The sequence below is a fragment of the Megalopta genalis genome, unplaced genomic scaffold, assembly GCF_051020955.1.
Source record: "Megalopta genalis isolate 19385.01 unplaced genomic scaffold, iyMegGena1_principal scaffold0022, whole genome shotgun sequence".
NCBI lineage: Eukaryota > Metazoa > Arthropoda > Insecta > Hymenoptera > Halictidae > Megalopta > Megalopta genalis.
In genome coordinates, this window is record NW_027476092.1 from 1,082,397 (window position 1) to 1,093,114 (window position 10,718).

Sequence of the window (10,718 nt, forward strand, 5' to 3'; positions counted from 1 at the left end):
ACAATTTGAATTTAGTTCCCTTCAGGATGAGTGTAAAACGCTTGAAAGGAGAACAATGGATAAAGGAAATCATTGATTCCAAAAGAGATTCTGATGAAGAAAATCAATATAATTTAGCATTTCGCAAAAGGAGGAACAATCGAGCACGTGTACTTAGCACCTCGGTATCTGAAGAAGCAGTAGAGCCTGAAGTACGAATTGATACTCCTTCTAGCATCAAATGGACATCAAAGAAGCTTAGTCCAAAAATTCATGATTTTACGCCACATCATTCGGGAGTAGTAGGGAACAATTTAAATCGTTCGTCGAGAATTTTGGACTACTTCAGACTGCTTTTTTCTAAAGATTTAGTTAAATTGATTGTGCAAAAAACAAACTATTACCGGTGTCGACAGCTCAAAAGAGATCACTTGAACGCTTCAGAAGGGATGGAAGTGGATGAATTATATTGTTTTATTGCTGCGTCGTTATTAATGACGCGAACCAAAAAGCTATCCTTAAATGAAAATTGGTCTAAAGATAAGTTTCTCCGAAGCGATATTTTCAGTAAAATTATGTGTAGAGATCGCTACTTTTCATTATTGAAAATGTTGCATTTTACGGACATAGTCGGCCACACTGCCGATCGTTTACACAAAATAAATGAAGTAGTGGAAATGCTACGAACATCTTTTTATCAATGCATTTCAGCCATACCAGCGGTTATGTATAGACGAAAGTCTACTCCTCTACAAAGGCCGTCTCTCGTTTAAACAATATATTCCCTCGAAGAGGAGTAGGTTTGGCATAAAATCATTCCTACTTTGTGACTGCAAGACGGGTTATATCCAAGATATAATCATTTATTGTGGGGCTAGTGCTACTGTAGCTACCGAATATCAATATATTGGAAAGCCAGGGAACATTGTAATGTCGCTTTTGCAACCTTTTCTGAACAAAGGCCATTGGGTTGGCAACTAAGACTATTGTATTTATCTGGACAACTGGTTTTCCAGTCCCATATTGTTCAACCTACTCCACGAAAAAAGTACGGACGCTTGTGGCACTGTACAAAGAAGACGGAAAGAGATGCTTAAAATAACTGATAAATTGAAAAAAGAAGAGGCAGTGTTCCGCTCATCTGAAAATCTGTTTGCAATGAAAATGGTTTGATAGAAAGAAATTTTATATGCTTTTCACACTATCCATACCGCAGAATTTGCAGAAGTACCTAAGAAGTCAAGAAAAAATGAAATTATTCTAAAGCCCAAATGCGTAATAGATTATAACTCTTCAATGAGTACAATCGATAAATCAGATATGGTGATAATTACTATCGATGCAACTCGCGCGCGCAAAAGTTTAAAGTGGTATCGCAAATACTCTCTCTCTCTCTTTTTCCACTTGATCGACATTTGCGTGTGGAACGCATACTGCCTATATAAGCACACCACAAAAAAACAAATCTCAATGGCGAAATTTCACCTTCAGTTGATTAAGGAAATATTAGAAAAATAACACAAGAATCATGAATATCATCGGTGCAGCAAGTCAAGAAGTAATTATCCCACAAGGCTCACAGGGGGACATTTTCCTTCGATATATCAGTCGGTGGTGTGGGACGTGAATCCAAGTATCAGTGCGAACAATGTAATGTGGGCTTGCGCGTTTCCCCTTGTTTCGAAAACTATCACACCAAGTTACACTATTAGTTTTGTCGTTGATTATATTTCACTATTAGTTTTATTATTTATTATGTTACACTATTAATTTTATTATTTATTTTAATTTTGTAATATTGGACCATATTATTTATATCAATGCCATTTACTTTAATTAATGTACTGTAAAGAAAAAGATATGATTTTAAAACGTTAAGCGCCATGCCTGTTTTGTCTGTCCTTCCGTCTGATCCGCGAGATAAGATACCGTCGAAATCTCGGTTTTCTGCCGAGGATTGGTTTAGGTTACGACAAAGCAGTATAAACATTTTAGAAATGTTTTTCAAACACGTTAAATTCCGCGTCAGTAACCGATGTCGCGGTCCGAATGAAAAGTTTAGTGTCAATCACGCTCGAGATCTCTATGAATGCCGCAAAACATGTTTTCGCGGTTTACGCTGTCGGACAGTGCAACCACTCTTGCGAAAAACTTCCTCGTTCCACGAATGTATAACCGCGGCCAGGTCCTCCGTACCGAAAGGGTTAAAAGAAAAATATGACTGCCCCGAAATGAGAAAAGATTCACAAGAATTCGTTCGTTCACTTATCAGAACAAAACCCGTCAACCCGTGATTATTACGGACACATCTCTGGAACCTTTTGACGAACTTGCCATCGACACATTTGGACTACTTCCAAAAACAATCAATGGAAATCGCTACATTTTAACTATGCGAGACAATTTAAAAAAGTATTGGTTAGCAGTTGTTTTATCAGATATTAAAGCCATGATAATAGCTGACGCGTCCGCGAGTCATTTCATTGCAATATGTGAGACACCAAAATCCATTTCGATAGATGAAAACACTAGTTTCTTGGGAAACTAATGCTACATGTTGCCGAGATGGATCGTTAAAAAGGAGCCATATATTGTATTAACAGAACATCTAAAACAATACATCGAGTCATATGAAGAATGGGACCTCTACTTACCATTTGCCATGATTTCATATAAATACCTCCGTCCACGAAGCTACGAATTTCACATCCCACGAATTAATCTTCGGGAATTACGATAAGTGAGCTAATCCGACATAACTTATGGTGGAGTAATACGTCCATGTGTAAAAAGAACCTGAAACAAGTAAATTCGATCCACGTTACATCGGGCCATACGAGATAGTAGATGTCGGATATAAATAATGCAATTTTAAAAACAGATGCGACCGGACACCTAATCGCGAAACATCAGGATAAATTAAAACACTCCTTCGTCTTCGATAGTTCGTCCGACACAAATTAAAAATTGGAATCACTTCCAGGATGAAGTAAATCCCGCTGATTATCCAGAGGTGCACGAGGATCTCTTAATATGCTAATGTATAAGGAAAATGCAACTCGTGTTTGAAGCTGAAGAATACAAATTGTGTGAAAAATGTTGGTCTCGAGTGGCAGCAGAAGAAAGAGAATTATTTCCTGAAGGCTGCTGGCATACCATCGCAGGAAACCACAGAAGTGAGGCAGATTGTCATTGTGAAGGATATGGTTCTGTAATCCTGGAAACATCAAACGCTAGTCGATGCCGAGAATGCATCGAAGAATACATATTTCGAAATGTAACTGGAGACATTACAGTAATTAAAACATGGCAAGGCCATTGATGTGGTTACTCAGTGGTAGCATCATGACCGTTGACAGCAACACACGCACATATATACTGCAAATAATTAATTTATACAAGCAGGAGAGTCATCGGATGAGAGCATTAATACTTTTGAAGAAATACTTCAATGTAGCAAGGAAAAAAATGTAGACCTTATATTTCATTGTGGAGATTTATTTCACGATGCGAAACCAACAACTTCTGATGAATTAAAATGTATGGAATTGTTAAATAAATACTATATGGGTCCCAGGTTAGCAAGATATGATAATATCAATATAAGATGGTATTTGAAGTACGACAAATATTAATGATTGTCTTTTCATCAGAGCAATTAACATCCAATTTTTGAGCGAGCCAGAATTAACATTCCCACACTGTACTTTTAAAACTGTAAATTTTTAGGATCCAAATTTTAATATTGACATGCTAATATTTTCCATTCACGGGAAAAATGACCATCCAAGTAAGAAATATAATATCAATAGTTTAAGTACAGTGATTTTTCAACATTGATTCAGCCATTAGTAATTATAATCAAAATTATAGGTTGTGGAATAAATGGGCCAAATGGACTTGTTGTCTGTGTCTGGTTTCATAAATTATTTTGGAAAATGGACAGCCACCCCTAAAATGATCATTCCTCCACTGATGATAAAAATGGGTAATACCCATGTTGCAATTTTTGGTTTAAGCTGCATGAACGATGATAAATTAATACGGATGTTGAACGATTTTAAGGTGAACTTATGAGATCCATATATGTATTGAGAGGTCTTTCCATTTTTTTTTATTGCACATGATTTTCATTCATAGGTGAAATGCTTTAATTTGTTTGTTTTACATAAAAAACGTGCACCATGTCTTAAACGTGGATATACTTCGGAAGCCCACCTTCCCTCTTTTGTTGACTTTGTCGTGTGGGGAGGGGAACAGGAATGTTGTATCACACACGTGTTTAACTCTAAAAGACAATACTACATTTCTCAAACAGGTATATTTTTAGATTTATTTATTAATTATGATGCATGAAAAATAAGAAACTACTGCTTAAGAAACGCACTTACAGATTGCGATTTCTTTATGCGAAGGCGAATCAAAGGCCAAACACATTGTCATACTTAGCGTAAACGGTAATAAGTTTAAGTTGAAGAAATTGAAATTGAAAACCGTTAGACCATTTGTGTTTGACACTCTGGTCCTTAATGATACAAATATAAAAAGTAACAATGATAGATTGCTATCAGAATCAGTTTTTAATATCGTCGACCGACGCATAGAAAATGAATTGATTCCTAGTACCACGGAACAATTGTCAAATCATCCGAAGCAACCGGTCTTGCCATATATTCGATTGAAAGTAATTTACTTGAAAGATAAAGAACGGTTTGATTCGACCAGGTAAGATTCTATTAGTATATTAACGAATACAAGTAATAAATGGAAATAAATAATATGTGTATTTTAGATTGGCACAGAAATATTATGATAAAGTTGCTAATTCTCACGAATTAATTGTATTCTGTAAAACAAGAAGTTCTGGTAAGTACTCCAGGATACGACTGACATTATGAGCTATACTGAGGTAAACAAAAATTGCGATATTCTACAAGGTGCTCGAAGGTAAAATTTGTGTTTGGTTTTTTAATTAGGAGAATTAAGGTTTTGTGGAAACCACATACAAGCAAAACTAAAAGGACACCAGTTTGGTTGAAAATAAAAACCTATGAACAATACTAACAGTGAATGATCTAAATAAAGCATTAGGTAAATTTGTTAACAAAAATAACACTAACGCTTTTAATAACCTACAGAGGTCAAGCATATACAATGTAATATTTCAAAATATTGATTTGCCATTATAAGCTCGATTGTATTGTTACAATTAATTCTTTACATATAGTCGTGAAATAAAAGAACTTGTGCTATGTTTGGAAACTACTGAAACAACTGCAGATATTGGAAATATCAGGAAAGAAATTAAAAATTATTGTGATAAGAGAAAGGAGGAAGCACAAAAAGAAAAGACAGAAGTATATGTATACTTGCAAACAAACTCATTTAAAAATGATAATATACTATCAGATTTGACAGATTGGATAATCGCATGCTATTTTATAGATGCAAACATTATTTGCTAATAGACTGGTAAAACCCTTCAATAATGACGAGATAATAGTTATTGACAGTAGTAGTAACAATGAAGAAGAAGCGGAAAAAACAGATAAAGCTAATGGCAGTGGAGCATGTAACAAAAGCAAAGAAACCGATAAAAATAATGAAAATCATACAAATTCTGTTGGTATAACATCTGAGAGGTAATTTACTTCAACTCAAAAACAGACAACAGCGCAGGTACATCATCGAACTCTATTAAACGATTCACAGTTTATATGCATAGGTCTTTGATTTACTATTATCCATGACATTTTATCATTTGCTACAGGATGAAGCATTGGGCGGTGATGTAATAAAGAAAATAAATTGAGGGAAGCCTAATAAAATACGGTTCCTACGCAATTTCGATTCCAATTTAGATTAGTTTGTCCAGGTCCGAACCCTTGTTTATACACTACTTGTAAAACATTATATTAAACAAATACTTTTCATTAAATCTTGAAATATTTGATAATATATAATATATATTATATATAATTCGGACATTCAAGTTGCAACAAAAAAAAAATACATACTATAAACAAATCTTAAAATAGTATAAAATAGAGATTTAAAAACGACATCAATCTTAAATAAATACTAATGATAGAACAACTAGTACAAGAACTAGTAAAACACCGTTTATCTGGACTGTGTTTATCCAACATAGTAACCCGTTACCAACAATTGGATGTCAGGAACGACGCGACATACCCATTATACAACACACTGTTTTTGTTTCTTAGTTAGAAATTCTAGCATAGTCTTCCTGCATAGAATGTAAGATAAGTAACGATTTAATTCAGTTACTTGTATGTATGTGATTCGTCCAGAAACTATATTCTCATTACGTCTTCACACAAATCAAACGAAAAGAGAAAAAGATTGGTGCTTTGTATTGAAGAAAAATTTGAAATTAATAGACGCTTCAGAAACAATTAATTTCTTGTCTCGTAAATATAACATTGGTAGATTTACTGTATATATCATAAAAAAATTATAAAGATAACATATTAAAATGCAAAGAAGATGATGCAGCAAACACGAATAGAGGAATAAAAATGAATAACAGCTTCTAAAAGTGGGTGAAAGTAATTCATCTTTGCATGAAAGATCAGATAGCGAACAAACCGTAATCACAAAGTTATATGTATAATGTCGCAAGGTGCATTTCGCACTGCGTAGAGTACGATGTAGAAAATGTGATTAAAAATGATGGAAATGATAAAGGATTTCATATTCTTAACGACAATAAAATAATATCTCAAGTTATAGAGGATCAATCTGAAGTGAATGTATAATCAGGTACGCTATACAGTATGTTATACAATACTTACATTAAACAACTTAAAAAACAGTTTCAGATATCTAGAAATAAAGAAATAAATACAAGACATGCCCATAAAGCGACATTTTATTAGAAAATAAGCTTACATATTGCAAAGAAAATATATTAGGAATTGTAGATCTCGATAAGTTACATGCATGCCGAAAATTTCATCGAAATCAGTTAACGCAAGGTCATAGTTACGAGCATTAAACAAATTTTAAAACAGCAACTTTCTCACAATTATTGGACAGAAATATTAAAAATCAGGACAAAACTGCGATTTTTGCGATCTTTAATTGTTTACCGCTTATACCAAAGTCAACCGATTCCGCTGAAATTTTCAATATGCATATAAATTACCGAGATCTACGAAATGCATTTCTTAAATCATCGTTATATATATTTCGTCATATATTATTTTCTTTAATCATTCGAAAGCAATAACAAAATTCAAGTTGTTCAGTCCAGTTCTAAGCAAGTTATGGCGTTTTAAAAGTTGTCCGAATATTAATATAAATAAATATGGCCGCGACGCCATATATCCGCAAGAACCGATTGCCCACGTGGAAGACACGTGCTTCCAGTTTCGCAAGCTTTCTCGAGACGCCATATGCGTAACGCACGTGGCGTGTAATAATTCGCACTGGCGAATAATTAGCCCATCCGAGAGAAGGTGTCCGAGCCATTGAAATGTAAATGAAGAAATTCGTACTGATAATGAGACTTACCGAAAAACCGATCAGAAATTCCCAGTTACGAATGCGGCTTCTGGCCGGTCACTAGTCTTGACATATCTTTGGAACGGTCGCTGCCAGTTGTTGCCAGCACTGTCCTTTATTATTTCGCCTGCTGCCCTATGGTCTTTAGCGGCTATCTTCCTTCATTTCGTATGAATTAATCTCGGCTCGAATTGTCACAGTTACACTTATTTCTTCCAAACACCCAACGCTACGGTCAACGCGACAGTGATCCTCGTTCTCGGCAGATCGCTTCCTCAGCCAGAAACGAGGCATTCCCCACTCCCCAGACTCACGGCTCGGCACGACGCACAAACTCTACGCGCACTCGCCGCTGCTCAGGGCCGGCACCATTCGACTCAGCCCACGCTCCGAGCGTCCTAGATCTCGCGGCATAATTCAGTGACTGTAGAGAATACCGCAACATGTTACAATTTCAAGAAATTTCAGTTTATGCAAATACGATAAGCTCAATAAATGGAAAACCAAGAAAGGAATTGGTGGCCAGAACTTTAAAGGACAAACATCTCGAAAGTGAAAACATGTGACATTCAGTGTTTTTTCTTCCAGCCGCAGAATTTCCTTCTTTCCTGATTTTGTTAAAAGACTTACTAATCACTTTGCAAATAAAGATAAAAAAAATACAAAAATCATGCTTTCCACAAAACAAAAAAATAAATTATTATATTCAAAAAACTCTACCAAATTTCAGAAAAACAGTCTAGACTGAGCCCTCTTACAGCAAACTACGTGTTACATTTAAGATTACTTTTTCTGTCCGTGAAATGTGTATACGCTGTACGTGATTGTACTGAACATGTGTAATAAATTATGATACCCAAAGCTCATACAATTTTCGAAGTTTAGTATTTACCTAGCACTCTTTATAGTGATTAGATCAGTGCACAGAGATTGACATATAGTAATTAGATGAGTGTGCAGATGATAACTAGAAAAGGCTCAGTAAATGAGCCGTTCAGTGCACACATCGCTTAACTCCATAAAAGAAAAAGTTGAGAAACGCGATGAAACGATGTACATTGTTTTCTAAAATTCCTGTTATAATATAGATTCACACATATAATGTAGAATGCATAAATACAGATATAGCTTTCATCTGACGCTGTATAAAATTAATAAGAAAGAATAGCCAAAAAATAATCGTCAGTAATGTTACAGCTTTTATGTGACTGGTGGAGTTAATCAATTTGGCAACTGAAAAAAAGTAGTAAAGTTAAATTCAGTCTTTAAATTTTTAAGTTTTTTATTACAGATAAAGTTAGTTATTATATATTTTTATTACAGCTTTTGCATAAACATGAATGTTCACAGTTCTGTTATATTATATTATTTGTAATTAATTCATCAGAAATATTATAAATAATGTCTTCTTCATCAGCTGGATGTGAGGATTCGTCATTTCGATTTGTTGTCAAGTTTTTATAGTAATCATGTTCAACAGGAGGAATGTATTTTAGCAGGTCCATCATGCCTCTCCATTTTTCCCTTGTCACAGTTCTGCCTTTAGGATATAATAAAGGCTGATATATATTTTTCAAACTTTGCGGTCTACCTGATACAGATTTTCTTAAATTAATGGCTTTAAATTCTGTATCTTCATTATAATCACATTTGAATTGTATGAGATGGGGTTTGGACCTTTCTAATTTTATCCAGCGTATTTTAAGCCAATTTACTGGAAAGCCTGTGACGGTTACTTTTCTGTTAATGATTGATTGTTCTAAAGGTTTTGTTGAAAAAATATCTTGGTGGGTCATTTGGATTAGATGAAATGGAGCTTTCTTTTTACATGTTTTGATTATATTGTACCAATCATCTGGTGAAAAAATGTTTTGATTTTTTTTCGTACGTGACTCAATAATGGCAAAATCTGAGTCATTAGGCAAATAGCTGTGCCCACTTACCAAAAATTTCATTTCAATTGACTCAGCTCTTATTTCCATACTCTGAACAAGTTTCAATAAACTTAAGACAGTTTTAATATTTCTGTTTTGCCCGGTACACGAATCCGAATATGTTATTATTTTTTCAAAGTTTGTAGCGTAAGTCTTTATGTACTTTATTAGACAAGATGAAATTTCTTGAGACCCACGAGATCCTTCAGTTTCTGGCCAAACAAACATGTGGCTTATATTTTTACTGAATTCATGACATCCGAAATTATAAACATATAAATTACGCTTATAATAAGCTACGGATGTGGTCAGCTTGGGAAAGGTCAAAGCTTCTTCCAAGTCGAAAGAAAATAAGAAAACTTTTTCTGATGTTGCCATTCGGTCGGCAGCCATTTGACTGCGAGCCCGTTCAGCCTCTTCTAAGTGAGTTTCCTTTTCAATTTCTGCCATCTTCTTTCCCTCACCGTCTGAGGATTGAATTTTTATTTGCAAAGCATCACAATTTTGACACGTATCCTTTGATGGTTGTTTAAAATGTAAATTAAATTTTGTAGAGAACACATTATAGTAATACTTTTCTTTCACTGGTACTATATTTTCCTTTTCACATTCTGTGACGTATAGTTCATACATCTTCTTAATATTTAAGTCAGGATCTAAATATTGTCGTCTTGGATTATGAGCTCTAGTGTAGTGACTACGGTAGGCTGGAAATAACTTTATATGTTTTATAACACTTGTGTCATCTATTTTATTGCTTGCAACATGGCCTTTGCGCAGATCAACCAAAGATGTAACTTGTTCTTTAGGACAACATTTGTATATCCGCCCATCGCTCACCTGATAAGTGTCTCTAAAATATTTTTTGCAAACGGGAATATCACGTATGTCTTTTCAAAAGTAATATGTAAAAGAATGTGATCTTCGTTCTTTAGTTTCATTCGTGGGGCGCCTTCTTTTTATTTCGTTGACTTTAATACAACCTCTTAAGAAAATATTTTGGTCAAGCTGACTATGTAATCTATAAAATGCCTTCATGGCAGTCTCTCTCTCATTTGAAAAAATTTTTTGGTTGCACTTTTGGCGGCATCTGCATTTTATATCGACAAATGTTTTTGCAGGTATTAAATTTCCTCCCCTATTCCTATATGCCAAACCTTTTGTTCTGTTATGCTTTTGTAAATTTCGTGTCCATTTATCAGGATTACAACTTCTTTTCCTCCCAATCAACGTGTTTGTTGCGAAATTTGTACTGTTGCAATCAGATGAATCCGA

At 34.5% G+C, this 10,718-nt stretch overlaps 1 long non-coding RNA gene across 1 annotated transcript; it reads right to left on the reverse strand.

The window, feature by feature from the left end:
• Positions 1 to 33: 33 nt before the first annotated feature.
• On the reverse strand, positions 34 to 7,731 carry LOC143260869 (uncharacterized). Its single transcript, XR_013035134.1, has 2 exons — positions 7,519 to 7,731; positions 34 to 2,775 (listed from the first exon to the last, which is right to left on the reverse strand). It is a non-coding gene; the product is annotated as an uncharacterized LOC143260869 (long non-coding RNA).
• Positions 7,732 to 10,718: the final 2,987 nt, after the last annotated feature.